Source organism: Muntiacus reevesi, chromosome 20, assembly GCF_963930625.1.
Source record: "Muntiacus reevesi chromosome 20, mMunRee1.1, whole genome shotgun sequence".
Lineage (NCBI taxonomy): Eukaryota > Metazoa > Chordata > Mammalia > Artiodactyla > Cervidae > Muntiacus > Muntiacus reevesi.
The window spans coordinates 30,563,047-30,579,433 of record NC_089268.1 but is presented as its reverse complement, the minus strand read 5'-3'; the positions used below and the strand labels follow the sequence as shown (position 1 = coordinate 30,579,433).

The 16,387-nt window shown below is 36.8% G+C and overlaps 1 long non-coding RNA gene and 1 pseudogene across 1 annotated transcript in view; one reads left to right on the top strand and one right to left on the bottom strand.

The window, feature by feature from the left end:
• The window catches only part of LOC136151537 (uncharacterized), a 172,944-nt gene that overhangs the window by 82,970 nt on the left and 73,587 nt on the right, over positions 1-16,387 (top strand). The gene's annotated exons all lie outside the window — the stretch shown is intronic.
• LOC136151735 (olfactory receptor 2B11-like) lies at positions 6,556-7,498 on the bottom strand (annotated as a pseudogene).

Sequence of the window (16,387 nt, the reverse complement as noted above, 5' to 3'; positions counted from 1 at the left end):
CTTTAGAATTGACTGGTTTGATCTTGCAGTTCAAGGTACTCTCAAGAGTCTTCAAAACCACAGTAAAAAAAGCATCAATTCTTCAGTGTTCAGTCTTCTTTATGGTCCAAGTCTCACATCTATACATGACTACTGGAAAAACCATAGCTTTGACTAGACAGACCTTTGTTGGCAAAGTAATGTACCTGCTTTTTAATATGCTGTCTAGATTTGTCATAGCTTTTCTTCCAAGGAGCAAGCTTCTTTTAATTTCATGGCTCTAGTCACCATCTGCAGTGATTTTGGAGCCCCCCCAAAATAGTCTCTCACTATTTCCCTTGTTTTCCCATCTATTTTCCATGAAGTTGTGGGACTGAATGCCATAATTTTAGTTTTTTGAATGTTGAAATGTTGAGTTCTAAGCCAGATTTTTCACTCTTCTCTTTCACTTTCATCAAAAGGCTCCTTAATTTCTCTTCACTTTCTGCCATAAGGCTGTTGTCATCTGCATATCTGAGGTTATTGATATCTCTCCTGGCAATCTTGATTCCGGTTAGTGCTTTATCCAGCCTGGCATTTCTCATGATGTACTCTGCATATAAGTTAAATAAGCAGGGTGACAATATGCAGGCTTGATGTACTCCTTTCCCAATTTGTAACCAGTCTATTGTTCTATGTCTGGTTCAAACTTGCTTCTTGATCTGCATACAGATTTCTCAGGAGGCAGGTAAGGTGGTCTGGTATTCCCATCTCTTTTAGAATTTTCCACAGTTTGTTGTGATCCACACAGTGAAAGGCTTTGGTGTAGTGAATAAAGCAGAAGTAGATGTTTTTCTGGAACTCTCTTGCTTTTTCTATGATCCAATGAATGTTGGCAATTTGATCTCTGGTTCCTCTGCCTATTCTAAATCTAGCTTGAACATCTGGAATTTCTTGGTTCACTTACTGTTGAAGCCTGGCTTGGAGAATTTTGAGCATTACTTTACTAGCATGTGAGATGAGTGCAATTGTGCAGTAGTTTCCTTTGCCTTTTCTAAATCCAGCTTGAACATCTGGAAGTTTTTGGTTCACATACTGTTGAAGCCTGGCTTGGAGAATTTTGAGCATTACTTTGCTAGCATATGAGATGAGTGCAATTGTGCAGTAGTTTCCTTTGCCTTTTCTAAATCCAGCTTGAACATCTGGAAGTTTTTGGTTCACATACTGTTGAAGCCTGGCTTGGAGAATTTTGAGCATTACTTTGCTAGCATATGAGATGAGTGCAATTGTGCAGTAGTTTGAACATTTTTTGACATTACCTTTCTTTGGGATTGGAATGAAAACTGACCTTTTCCAGTCCTGTGGCCACTGCTGAGTTTTCCAAATTTGTTGGCATGTTGAGTGAAGCACTTCCACAGCATCATCTTTTATGATTTGAAATCACTCAGCTGGAATTCCATCACCTCTACTAGCTTTGTTTGTAGGGCGCTTCCTAAGACCAACTTGATTTTGTATTCCAGGATGTCTGGCTCTAGGTGAGTGATCACACTATTGTGGTTATCTGGGTCATAAACATATTTTTGGTATAGTTCTTCTGTGTATTCTTGCTACCTCATCTTAATATCTTCTGCTTCTATTAAGTCCATACAGTTTCTCTCCTTTATTGTGCCCAGCTTTGCATGAAATATTCCCTTGGTATCTCAAATTTTCTTGAAGAGATTGCTAGTCTTTCCCATTCTATTGTTTTCCCCTATTTCTTTGTACTGATAACTGAGAAAGGCTTTCTTATCTCTCCTTGCTATTCTTTGAAACTCTGCATTCAGATGGGTCTATTTTCATTTTCTCCTTTTTCTTTAACTTCTTTTCTCAGCTATTTTTAAGGCCTCCTCAGACAACCATTTTGCCTTTTTGCATTTCTCTTTCTTGGGATTGATTTTGATCACTCCTCCTATACAATGTCACAAACCTCCATCCATAGTTTTTCAGGCACTCTGTCTATCAGATCTAATCCCTTCAATCTATTTGTTCCTTTTACTGCATTATCGTAATGGATTTAATTTAGGTCATACCCGAATGGTCTAGTGGTTTTCCCTACTTTCTTCAATTTAAGTCTGAATTTTGCAATAAAGAGTTCACGGTCTGAGCCACAGTCAGCTCCTGGTCTTGTTTTTGCTGACTGTATAGAACTTCTCCATCTTTGGCTGCAATGAATATAATCAATCTGATTTCAATATTGACCATCTGGTGATGTCCATGTGTAGAGTAGTTTCTTGTGTTGTTGGAAGAGGGTGTTTGCTATGACCAGTGTATTCTCTTGGCAAAACTCTCTTAGACTTTGTCCTGTTTCATTTTATACTCCAAGGCCACTACTCTGTTACTGTTACTCTGGGTATCTCTTGACTTCCTATTTTTGCATTTTAGTCCCATATGATGAAAAGTACTTTTTTTTTTTCTTTTTTTTTTTTTCTGTTAGTTCTAGAAGGTCTTGTAGGTCTTCATAGATCTGTTCAACTTCAGCTTCTTTAGGTTGGTGGTTGGGCACAGACTTGGATTACTGTGACATTGAATAGTTTGCCTTGGAAATGAACAAATATTATTCTGTCATTTTTGAGATTGCACCCAAGTACTGCACTTTTGATTCTTCTGTGGTCTATGATGGCCACTTCATTTCTTCTAAGGGATTCTTGCCCACAGTAGTAGATATAATGGTCATCTGGATTAAATTCACCCATCCCGGTTCATTTTAGTTCACTGATTCCTAAAATGTCAATTTTTACTCTTGCCATCTTCTGTTAACCACTTCCAATTTACTTGATTCATAGACCTAACATTCCAGGTTCCTATGCAATATTATTCACTATAGCATCAGACTTTACTTCCATCACCCGTCACATTCACAATTGGGAGTTTTTTTTTTTTTTTTTTTTTTTTTGCTTTGCCTCCATCTCTTCATTCTTTCTGGAGCTATTTCTCCACTCTTCTGCAGTAGCATATTGGGCACCAACTGACCTGGGGAATTTATCTTTCAATATCATATCGTTTTACCTTTCATACTGTTCATGGGGTTCTCAAGGCAAGAATACTGAGTTACCGAGATGGTGGAGTAGAAGGATAAGTGCTCATCTTCTGCAAGAACTCCAAAATTGCAACTCATTGCTGAACAACCACTGACAGAAGAATGTTGGATCCTACCAAAAAAAGATACCCCATGTCCAGGGGCAAAGGAGAAGCCCCAGGACAATGGTAGGAGGGGTGAAATTGCATTTAGAATCAAAACCCCATACCTGCCAGAGATGCTTGGAGGACTCAAGTAAAACCTTGTTCAGGAAAGCATATGATTCATCATCCAATAATTTGCTTAAATCTTGATTTGCTAGACCAGAAGACATGCCAGAAAAGTCCAATTCTCTCTTGTTATTCTTACCTATTAATTTTTCACTATACAACCTTATGTTGATTTCTCACCATATTAGTTAAACACCAAATAAATGTAAAATCCTTTAAGTTGCTTTAAAAATGTGAAGTTTTTCACAGAACTAGAACAAATAATTTCACAATTTGTATGGAAATACAAAAACTTGAGTTGCCAAAGCAATCTTGAGGAAGAAGAATGGAACTAGAGGAAGCAACCTGCCTGACTACAGGCTATACTACAAAGCCACAGTCATCAAGACAGTATGGTACTGGCACAAAGACAGAAATGTAGATCAATGGAACAAAATAGAAAGCCCAGAGATAAGTCCACACACCTATGGATACCTTATCTTTGACAAAGGGGGCAAGAATATACAATGGAGAAAAGAGAATTTCTTTAACAAGCGGTGCTGGGAAAACTGGTTAGCCACTTGTAAAAGAATGAAACTAGAACACTTTCTAACACCATACACAAAAAAAATGGATTAAGGGTCTAAACGTAAGACCAGAAACTATAAAATTCCTAGAGGAAAACATAAGGAAACACTCTCCGACATAAATCACCGCAGGATCCTCTATGACCCACCTCCCAGAGTATTGGAAGTAAAAGCAAAAATAAACAAATGGGACCTAATTAAACTTAAAAGCTTTTGCACAACAAAGGAAACTATAAGTAAGGTGAAAAGGCAGCCTTCAGAATGGCAGAAAATGATAACAAACAAAGCAACTGATAAAGAATTAATCTCAAAAATACACAAGCAACTCCTGCAGCTCAATAAACGAACCAATCAAAAAATGGACCAAGAAACTAAACAGACATTTCTCCAAAGAAAACATACAAATGGCTAACAAACACATGAAAAGATGCTCAATATCACTCACTATCAGAGAAATGCAAATCAAAACCACAATGAGGTACCGTCTCACGCCACTCAGAATGGCTGCTATCCAAAAGTCTACAAACAATAAATTCTGGAGAGGGTGTGGAGAAAAGGGAACTCTCTTACACTGTTGGTGAGAATGCAAACTAGTACAGCCACTATGGAGAACAGTGTGGAGATTTCTTTAAAATCTGGAAATAGAACTGCCATATGACCCAGCAATCCTACTGCTGGGACATACACATCAAGGAAACCAGAAGTGAAAGAGACACGTGTACCCCAATGTTCTTCGCATCACTGTTTATAATAGCCAGGACGTGGATCCAACCTAGATGTCCATGGACAGACAAATAATAAGAAAGCCATGGCACATATACACATTGGAATATTACTCAGCCATTAAAAAGAATACAGTTGAATCAGTTCTAATGAGGTGGATGAAACTGGAGCCTATTATACAGAGTGAAGTAAGTCAGAAAGAAAAACACCAATACAGTATGCTAACACATATATATAGAATCTAGAAAGATGGTAATGATAACCCTATATGTGAGACAGCAAAAGAGACACAGATGTATTGAACAGTCTTTTGAACTCTGTGGGAGAGGGCGAGGGTGGGATGATTTGGGAGAATGGCATTGAAACATGTATATATTCATATGTGAGATGAATCTCCAGTCCAGGTTTGATGCATGAGACAGGGCACTCAGGGCTGGTGCACTGGGATGACCCAGAAGGATGGGACGGGGAGGGAGGTGGGAGGGGGGTTCAGGATGGGGAACACATGTACTCCCATGGCAGATCCATTACAATATTGTAAAGTAATTAGCCTCAAGTTAAAATAAATAAATTTATATAAAAAAACTCAAAATTAATAAAATAAAAATGTGAGGTTTTATGACAGAGTTTGAAGTTGCTTATGAATTCTAGAACTAATTTTAACAGTTTCAACTTTTACTGATACAGATTCTAAGCACCAAAACTATACTCACATTGTTAATCAAGTTGCTTTCCAGTCTAGAAATACAAATTTTTTCTTTTTCATTCTGATTCTTGCACAGTTTCAAAAAACATTCCTGGCTATTCCCATTATGCATGAAAATTTTTCCATGTTGTAGTTCATTATTAATATCACTTTCTTGTTCTCTCACTGATTCAGAAGGCTCATGTTTTTGATATATATGAAGAACATTAAGAAATCCACACATTTTGTCCATATATTTTATTTATTTTAGCATTTAACCATACATTCTTTGGCTAAAAATACAAAGCATTGCAAGGTGTTTGTTAGAGTAACAATGTGTTGTTAAAGAATTAGTAGCAGGATTCCCTGGTGGCTCAGATGGTAAAACATATGCCTGCAGTGTGGGAGACCTGGGTTCAATCCCTGGGTTGGAAAGAACCCCTGGAGAAGGAAATGGCAACCCACTCCAGTACTCTTGCCTGGAAAATCCCACGAACAGAGGAGTCTGGTCCATGGGGTTGCAAACAGTTGGACATGATTGAGTGACTTCACTTTCTTTCTAGATAAATGGAAGTTGATAAACTTGTGATACTCATAGTTGGTCTAAGGTGTAGAGAGCCTCACACTGAATGCACAGTGGCATCATGCTGACCTCTTAGATGTGCCCAGTCTTGCAGAGAGTGATGAAATATTTCTTAGGTGCCATGGTCATAGGAAGTCCACTGATGAATGCTTGTCATGGAATTTTATGATTAACTTGAAATAATTAGTTTTTATTGTAATTCATAGTACATTTGTTTAATGTTTACAACTACTATTTCAGTATGTATCAACCAAAATAGAATGATTTTCTAATACATTTCCACAGAATGCCCTTGCTGGTGGGTATTAGCCAAGAATTACCATTGTCTAGGAATATGAAGGGAGAAGGCAATGACATCCCACTCCAGTACTCTTGCCTGGAAAATCCCATGGATGGAGGAGCCTGGTAGGCTACTGTCCATGGGGTTGCTAAGAGTTGGACATAACTGAGCAACTTCACTTTCACTTTTCACTTTCATGCATTGGAGAAGGAAATGGCAACCCACTCCAGTGTTCTTGCCTGGAGAATCCCAGGGACAGAGGAGCCTGGTGGGCTGCTGTCTATGGGGTCGCACAGAGTCAGACGCGACTGAAGCGACATAGCAGCAGCAGCAGGAATATGAGGAACATGACATATTTTGCAAAAAGAACATCTAACATGATCTGTGAAAATATGAGGCTAGAGTGAGTTATTAAAGAAACCTCTATAAAACCTACCTCAATGGTTATATAATTTCATTTGATGTCTGCTAACTCTTACTTGCAAGTGAATACACTCCTCATGAGGTTGCCCAGTGCCCCCTTTACATCCTTATTCCTCAGAGTGTAGATGAAAGGGTTGAGTGTAGGAGTCACCACTCCATAGAAGAGAGCCATGAACTTGGGCTGGTCCCTTGAGATGGAGGAGGGGGGCTGAAGGTACATGCTAATGGCTGGGCCATAAAATAAGAAAACTACTATGAGATGGGAGGAACATGTCCCAAAGGCTTTTTTCCTCCCCTCCAAAGATTTAATCTTAAATACAGCATGTCCAATGCAAGCATAGGAAATAAGAAAGAATTAAGCACAATGGCACAGCTAAGAAAAAAATGCATACCACAGAGAGTGTGAGCTCATTAGCACCCTTTTCACCACAGGCAGTCTTTATCAGAACAGGAATCTCACATACCAAGTGGTCCAGGGTATTGTGACCACAGAGTGGTAACTGTAATGTGATGGTGGCCTCTGAGACAGCATAGGTCATTCCACTCAGCCACACGGTGGCCACTAATAAGATACAGATGCACTGATTCATGATGAGGGTGTAGTGTAGAGGCTTGCAGATGGCCACGTAGCGATCAAAAGACATAACAGCCAAAAGCAGACATTCTGTGCCCCCCATTATGTGGAAGAAATAAAGCTGAACTGCACACCCCATATAGCTGATAGTCTTCTTAGAAGTTCCCAGGTTAAAGAGCATCTGAGGGACAATGCTTGTGGTGTAGCACATGTCCAAAAAGGAGAGGTTGGTGAGGAAGAAATACATGGGGCTGTGAAGATGGGGGTCTAACTTGGACACCAGAATGATGGCTATGTTTCCCATCATGGCCATGGGGTATGTTATAAGCAGAATAATGAATAGAGGAAGCTCTAGCCAAGGACGGTCAGCAAAGCCTAGTAGAATAAACTCTTCAGGATGGCTTTTGTTAATTAGTTCCATTATCTTCAATTTGTTTTACCTATAGCAGGGAAGTGGCAGGGAAGGTAGAAATATTTTGAGAAATGACAAAACACAGTTATGCAGGATGCACAATTAGGTATCTAGGCATAGGAGATTGGATACAGTAACTTGGGAAGGGAGATAATTAAATTAATGTGACACCAGGTGACTTAATTACTTTTCATGACTACAAAATAAAGGCAACTACCTTAAACAAATAACCTTGCTGAAGGTCAATTTCCTACTCTGTTTAATAAATATGGGAGTAACTATGTCTTTGGGCTATGGTGAGGATTAAATAAGTGACTGTTGTTCTGATACTCCAAAGTAATGGTTTTCATACTTTGCTTGTGAAAATTTTAGCTGAAGAGACTGTTAACATGATTCCTATCTCCAGGTGTCTGATAGAGTAGATGTGGCATGGAGCCCAGGAGCCAGAGGTGTCATTATCAGAAACACTGCTGCAAGACATTACTGAAATATTGAGAAGGTTAAAAGCATTGATGTAGTTATAGGAGAAGACCAGACTGGAGACAACCTAGGAAGCCTTATCAGGATAGCCTTGCTCAGAATTTATGGTTATCAGGGAGGGAAGAGTTTATTGAAGGGATAGTTAGGGAATTTGGAATTGACATGTACATACAGCTATATTTAAAATGGATAATCAACAAGGACCTACTGTTATAGCACAGGGAACTCTGCTCAATATTATGTAACAACCTAAATAAAAACAGCATTTGAAAAAGAATAGATATGTGAATATGTATAACTGAATCACCTGGCTGTAGAGTAGAAACTAACACAACCTTGTAAATCATCTATATTCTAATATAAAATAAAAAGCTAGAAAAAAAAGTTTATTCAGATTCAGATATATTATTATAGTTGAATAATTATATCTTTCCTATGGGAACTAAGACTTGCTTCCCTTGTGGCTCAGCTAGTAAAGAATTCACCTGCAAAGTGAGAGACCTGGGTTCGATCCCTGGGCTGGGACGATCCCCTGGAGAAGGGAAAGTCTACCCACTCCAGTATCCTGGCCTGGAGAATTCCATGGACTGTACAGTCCATGGGGTTGCAAAGAGTTGGATATGACTGAGTGACTTTCACTTCACTTCATGGGAACTAAAAATCCTTATTTTATTCAAATCCATGTTAGTAATTTAGAATTGAGCAAGAAATTTAAGCACGTCAATTTCCTGAAGTATATAATGAGAGAATTTTGCTATGTAGTATGTTTTTCCATACTCAAAAATTTGTTTTTGAATGTAAATTTTCTTGCATAGCTACTTAGTTCAAACTGGGCATTTGATTTTTCATGTTAAATTTTAATTATGTATCTTGTACAAATTTTTCTTCAGTGAGTGAACTTATCCTGTTTTTATATAAGAGTTTGGATGATTATCAATGATTCACATAATTGCATATAACTACAAACAACCTTTAAGGCCAGGGAACTGATGTCAGGAGGAAATTCCAATTCAGGATTGGAGGCATTATTCACAGGCATATGACATTATTCATAGGCATAAAGTACTTCATATACTCATGACATAATGCCCTCCATTTCTTAAAGATTTTGGCTGTGCTGTGCAACTTGGGAGATCTCATCTCAGTTCCCCCACCAGGAATTGAACCTGGACCACAGCAATAAAAATGCCTTATCCTAAGTGCTATAACCACTAGACAACCAAGGAACTTCTCCCTCTCTCTCTCTTTTTTTTTTAAGCTATGAGGCATGTGTGACAATAAAATCAACTAGTTGAGTAAAGCAGTTTTTGAGAAAATTTAAAAAGTAAAGTGAATTTTTGTTTATCCTTTTTTCCCTGTTTGGTGTTAAACTGTGTTTCAGGAAATCTATTATCTTCTATAAGACAAAAAATAATCAGATAGGAAATTAAAGTAGTGTATACCAGTGACAAAATTCTGAGTTACTCTGCCAATTAATAATTGACTCAATGGAAACAGAATTATACTTGCAAAGCATAGTTTTCACATACTTTATTTCATCGAATCCTCAAAGCCATCTTGTGAGCTATCTGTCACACAAAGCTACTCAGGGCTAAGATGTGAATATGGCCCTTTGTTTACACACTAACTCTAGATCGGATATGTATAATACAGTAATAAAATAATAATTCCAACTCATCCTGAAAGAGCTCTATGCACCAAACACTACAGTAAGCACTTTACACCCATTAAATCTTTAGTACCTAGCCCCAAACCCTATGGCAAAGGAAGTTTTAGTACTCATATTTTAAGATGTTGTTAACCAGTCATTCTTATTGAAGTTCTAAATATCAAAAAGCAATTAATTCCTTAAATGAGATAGTGAGATAATGAGACTGTAAATTTAGAGTTTCACGATTCCAAGGAAAGCACATGTAGAGATATTTTCTAAGTGAGTATGTTTCCTACAACTTGTTCAACCCTGACACTATTTAAGGTGTTAAAAGAGCATTTCAAATGTAGGAATATATCTTGACCTAAGTTCTCTTTATGGTGAAAGTTCTTTTTGTAGATGTATATGGAATAAAAGCATGGTATGAATTAATTTAGCTGTTAAAATAAATATTAAAAGAGGCAATCTGCCCACATTATTAAATAATTCCACTATATGACATCTATTGTCTATTTGGTTAACATTGTTATACTTACCTTCTTGTATTTTTTAACCATGGTTCATTTTTCAATCTTTTTAAAGAGTAATTTTAGTCTTGATCCTCCATGAATTCTTCCATAATTTTTTCTAACTCTAATGACAGTGTTCAGCCAAGTATAATCTCAGCAATTGTATTAAATTTGTATTATTTGGAATTTTATATATATTATTCACCTTAGCAAGTGCAGTTTTGTTTGTTAATGGTGATCACCCCAGAGCCTCCTTCATTTCTCCATATATTTTCCAGGAGATACTACAAAAGTTGTCCTAAATAATGTGATTCTCTTTTCATGTATATTTACACTGTATAATTCTTTCTTAGGTAACTAATTTTTCCATATCATTCTCATGATATTTCGTTATTTTTAGTTCTTGTATTCCAAGGATTTTTATCCTACTTTTTGATATACTTTCAGTGATTTTTCATCACTATTTTCCCTTGGAGATAAATAGGAATCTATTTAGCTTCCACTATTTAAACCAGTGTTAAAAGTCACCTTACCAGAGTACCAACTTATTCCTTTTGATTTCTCCTTTATATCTCCACTAACATTTTCATTCTGGTGTGTCTTACTTGTGCATCATTTGTATCCCACATTATTTTCTTTGTATTTGTAGTGATTTTTAAGTTTATATTTAGGGAAAGATTGCAGAAGAAAGAAAAGTTTTTATCTGATATCAAAGCATCTGGATGAAACATGTAGACATGTCAATCTATCAAGTTCTGACTACATATTAAAAAAATATGCACATGATGGAATGAAAGCTACACACTTCACTCAAGTATTTATCTGTCAGATTGGTATTTATTAAAATTTACATGATTTTAAGGTTAGTTTATGGAGAAGGCAATGGCACCCCTCTCCAGTACTCTTGCCTAGAAAATCCCATGGATGGAGGAGCCTGGTAGGCTGCAGTCCTTGGGGTCATAAAGAGTCGGACACGACTGAGCAACTTCACTTTCACTTTTCACTTTCATGCATTGGAAAAGTACATGGCAGCCCACTCCAGTGTTCTTGCCTGGAGAATCCCAGGGACAGAGGAGACTGGTGGGCTGCCGTCTATGGGGTTGCACAGAGTCGGACACGACTGAATTGATTTAGGCGCAGCAGCAAGGTTGGTTTAAGTCAAAGACTGAGATTGATTACAAAGATAAATCTAGTTGCTTTCTATAGGTATCAAACTAGATACTTCGGAAGTTTTAGAGAAGGCTCCTGGAAATGAAATGCTCTCTGCTTTTCCTACATATATTAGTTACTTTGAAGTAAACACATTCCAACCTTCTCTAAGAATGGGTAGTCTTTAAAACAAGTGTCTTTTTACTCACCTTATTTTGATAAATATAATTTAATAAAAAGGAATTATGGAGGCACACATGAATTTTCAAACTTTCAGAGAAGGACAGAGAAACTATAGTGTGTCTAAGCATAAGTGTGTCTAAACTATAGAATGTCTAAGCATTACCTTCAGAAGTGTGAGTTTTTCATGTGACACAATGCTGCCAAAAAGGAAAAAAGTCCAGAATAGGAAGACAGTAGTAGCTAATATCAAGAATGCTTTGCAGGTATGCTTTTTGTATTATATTCCTAAGACACTTGGGCATTCTTTACAAACAGCTCATTTATGCTTATCCCAGATGAGTTAGCAGACAAAGTTCCTTGGGGACTGAGTTCTCCATGGAAATGCGTCTTATGTATAATTAGTTATCTACTGAATTGGGGTTGGTAGCAAGAGTCTTCTACTACTAGATTTGTTTTTTTTTTTTTCCCCCATTTATTTTTTATTAGTTGGAGGCTAATTACTTTACAATATTGTAGTGGTTTTTGTCATACATTGACATGAATCAGCCACAGATTTACATGTATTCCCCATCCCGATACATGTATTCCCCATCCGGATAGATTTGTTTTAAAATAAACTCATTTCTTGACACACTGAAAACTACTTTTATGTTATTTTATTTTTAAAATTTTATTGTCGTGATTTTTAATTGAAGCACATTTGACAGCAACAATACAGTATTTTCAGTTGCACAACATACTGATTTGATGTTTGTATATGTTGCAAAATGATCACAGTAAGTCTAATTACCATTTGTCACTATGCGTGCATGCTAAGTCACTTCAGTCGTGTCTGACTCTTTGCAATCCTATGGACTGTAGCTTCCCAGGCCCCTCTGTCCGTGGGTTTCTTCAGGCAAAACTACTGGAGTGGATTGCCATGCTCTCTTCCAGGGGATTGTCCTGACCCAGGGATCGAACCCGCATCTCTTACATCTCTTGCATTGGCAGGTGGGTTCTTTACCACTAGTGACAGCTGAGAAGCCCCTTTGTCACATACAGTGTTACATATTTACCCCAGAATTTTTAAGATTTACTTTCATAGCAACTTACTTACAGATTTGTAATGCAATATTATTAACTATAGTCACCATGGTATAATAGTGGCACACTACATTTTTTTTGTTTTGTTTTTTCATTTGTTTCTTGATTCCACATGTAAATAAAATCATATGGCATATGTCTTTGTCTAACGTATTTCATTTACCATAATGTTCTCAAGTTCCATCCATGTTTTCTCAAGTGGCAAGATTTCATTTTTTGCTACTCCGTTGTATATATGTGACACATCCTCTTTATCCATTCATCCATTAGTGGTTAACTTAGGCAATTTCCATATCCTGGCTATTGTAAATAATGGTGCAGTTAACATACAGGTGCATATCTTTTTGAATAGTGTTTTCATTTTCTCCAGATAAATACTAAGAAGTGGAATTGCTGAATCATAAGACAACTATATCTTTAATTTTTTGAGGAAACTTCACACTATTTTCAATAATGGCCACACCAGTTTTTATTCCCATGAATAGTGTACTAGGGTTCTCTTTTTTCCACCTCCTTACCAATACTTGTTATTTTTAATCCATTTGATAATAGCCGTTCTGATAGGTGTGAGGTGATATCTCATTGTAGTTGTGATAGGCATTTCCTTAATTGTTAGTGATGTTGAACATTTATTCATGTGCCTGTATACCATCTATGTCTTCTTTAGAAAAAGGTCTATTTAGAACTTCTGCCCATTTTGCAATCTAATTGTATGAATTCTTTGTTTATTTTGGGTATTAATCCCTTATTAAATATATAATTAGAAAATATATTCTCCCATTCTGTAGGTTGCCTTTTTATGTTGTTCATGGTTTTCTTTGCTGTGCAGAAGATTTTTAATTTGATGTACTCTCATTTGTTTATTTTTGCTTCTCTTGTCATTATGTTTGAATTCAGAACTCCCCAAAAAATCACCAGTGGCAATATCATGGATTATTTCTTTTTAGCTCTGCCATTGCTTTTTATAGGGATTGCATTGAATTTGCAGATTGCCTTGTGTAATGTGGACATTTTAACAATATTCTCCCAATCCATAAGCACAGAATATCTTTACATCTGTTTGTGTCTTTTTCAGTGTTTTCATTAGTGTTTTATAGTTTTCAGTGTAAGTCTTTTACCTTCTTAGTTAAATTTATTTTTAGGCATTTTATTCTTTTGATGCAATTGTAAATGGAAATGTTTTCTTGATTTCTTTTTCTGATAGTTTGTTGTTGGACAATAAATTTAAATAATATGCTATTAGTACAAACCTAGCTTGAATAGGTGATTCTAGAGAATTTATATCTGAGTTCTTTGAATATCTTACTTTGTTCATTTGTAGACTATCTTACATAAAATTTAACTATTTCTGGCCATAAAATAAAGGAGCATAAAAATCAGTTCAAGGGAGAAGAAAAAGAAAATCATTAAGTGGTCTTTCATGTGAGGAGGAATCAAGTGATACTTAAAAAATACCTTCAGGAGATCAAGATGGTGGAGTGGGAGGGCACGGGGCTCACCTTTCTCAGAAACACATCAAAACTATAATGACATATGCAGGGACTCTTGCTCAAATTGACCTGGGGACAGCAGAACAGCTCTACTATAACCAAGGCTATAATGAAAGATTCATATGCAATTGGGTAGGAAGAGAGAAGCAGTTTGGTTGGGACTCACATCCCTAGGAGGAGACACGAAAGAAGAGGGGGATATCACAGGCTTGGGTACCCTCTCTGGGGAGCAAGGTGCTAAGGCCCATATTAGGCACCTCAACCCTGGGGTCTGACACCAGGAAGAGGAGACCCCTCAGCTGGTTTGAAAACCAGTGGAGCTTACTGGAGTAAGAAACAGAGACTCTGCTCTTGAAGAGTGCAGACACTATCATGCTTACTCCCAATCTAGAGCAGAGACTGCATGTTGAAAGCTTTCTGGGCTCTGGCTGACTTGCCAGAACCACCCCAGCATGTGCAAGAGCCTACATTGGGTTCCTGCACCAGGCCTTCTTACTCCAGTGCTATTCCCCACTGAGGAGGAGATGTCTATTGGCAATGAGAGTGAACACATCGGATGGGAGCTGAGACATCTCAGTTCACTGGCCCTGCCTGTGAGCAGGGTAGAGGCAGCCATTACCAGCTTGCAAGTCCCTGGGGGAGGATGGAGCTTCCTTCAGACTAATTTCAGACCCAGCTCTCCCAGCAAAGACACTGGGCACACAAAAACTGCATAGGGATGCTCCCATACAAGCACGTGGCTCAAAGACCTGGATAGGCAATGATTTCATTTAATTTTGAAGAGACAGAGAAAGTTAAATGAGAAAACAGAAGAATAGGTTTCAAATGAGAGAACAAGAAGCAACTGAAAAACCCTAATGAAACAGATAATTTACCTGATAAAGTTTCAAAGCATTTGCAATAAGAATGCTAACTGTACTGGGGAAAAATTGATGAACACTGAAAATTTTACCAAACTAGAAAATAGGAAAAGCCTTAGTTATAATGTCCATTTTGTCTGATATGAGTATTGCTACCCCTTCTTTCTTGTTTCCATTTGCATGAAATATCTTTTTCCATTCCCTCACTTTCAATCTGTGTGTGTCTTTAGCTCTGAAGTTAGTCTCTTGTAGGCAGCATATAGCTGGGTCTTGTGTTTTTATCCAATCATCCACCATGTTTTATCACTGGAGCATTTAGTCCATTGACATTTAAAGTAACTATTGATGGGTAAGTACTTATTGCTATTTTATTATTTTCTGGTTGTTTTGGTAGTTATTCTCTGTTCTTTTCTTCTTTTATTATTTTCTATTGATTTTTAGCTAGTATTCTTCTGTTCTTTTCTCCCTTGTTTTTGTGTATCTATTGTAGGTTTTTGATTTGTCATTACTATGGCTTCGATATCTATATCTACTTGTTTTAAACTACCAAGTCATTTAAGTTCAAACACTTACTGAAAGATCTATAGTTTTTACTCCTTTTCTCCTTATTTTGTGTTTTGGATATTATATTTTATACCTTCATGTTAATCACGTACTGTTTATTGTAGTTACAGTTATTTTATAATTTTTTGTCTTTTAATCTCTATATGTAAGTAGTTAATATTCTGCTTTTACTGTATAATTGCCTTTCTTATTGGGATTTTTCTCTTTCCTATAGATTCCTATTTGTTTTCCACTTAGAGATGACCCTTTAGCATTTCTTTTACGGTAGATTTAGTTGTGATAAACCCTTTACTTGTCTGAGAAGTTCTTTATCTCTCCTTCAACTCTAAATGATAATCTTGCTCAGTAGAATATCCTAGTTGTAGGTTTTTCCCTTTCAACACTGAATATGTCATACCACTCCCTTATGACCTGCAAAGTTTCTGCAGAAAAACCAACTGAGAACCCATAAGGATTCTCTTGTATATTACTCTTTTTTCCCCCTCTTACTCTGTTTGTAATACAATTCTCTCTTTTTCTTTAACCTTTGCCATTTTAATTATAATATGTCTTGGTATGGGTCTGTTTGAGTTCAACTTTTTTGAATCTTCTGTCCTTTCTGTACATGAATATTTGTTTCCTTCTTCATATTTTGGCAATTTTTATCCACAATCTCATCAAATACATTTTAAGATCCCCCCTTTTCCTTCTGTGAACCCTATAATGTGAATATTGGTGCACTTAATGTTGTCTCAGAGAGCTTTTAAGCTGTTCTCAGTTTTTAAAATTTGCTTTTCTTTTTGCTGTTCTGATTGAGTGATTTCCATTATCCCTATCTTCTAGATCACTTATGAGTTCTTCTGTATCAATTACCCATCTATTCATTCCTTTGACTGTTTTTTTAATTTCAGCTTTTGAATTCTTCACTTCTGATTGAGTATATTTTATGT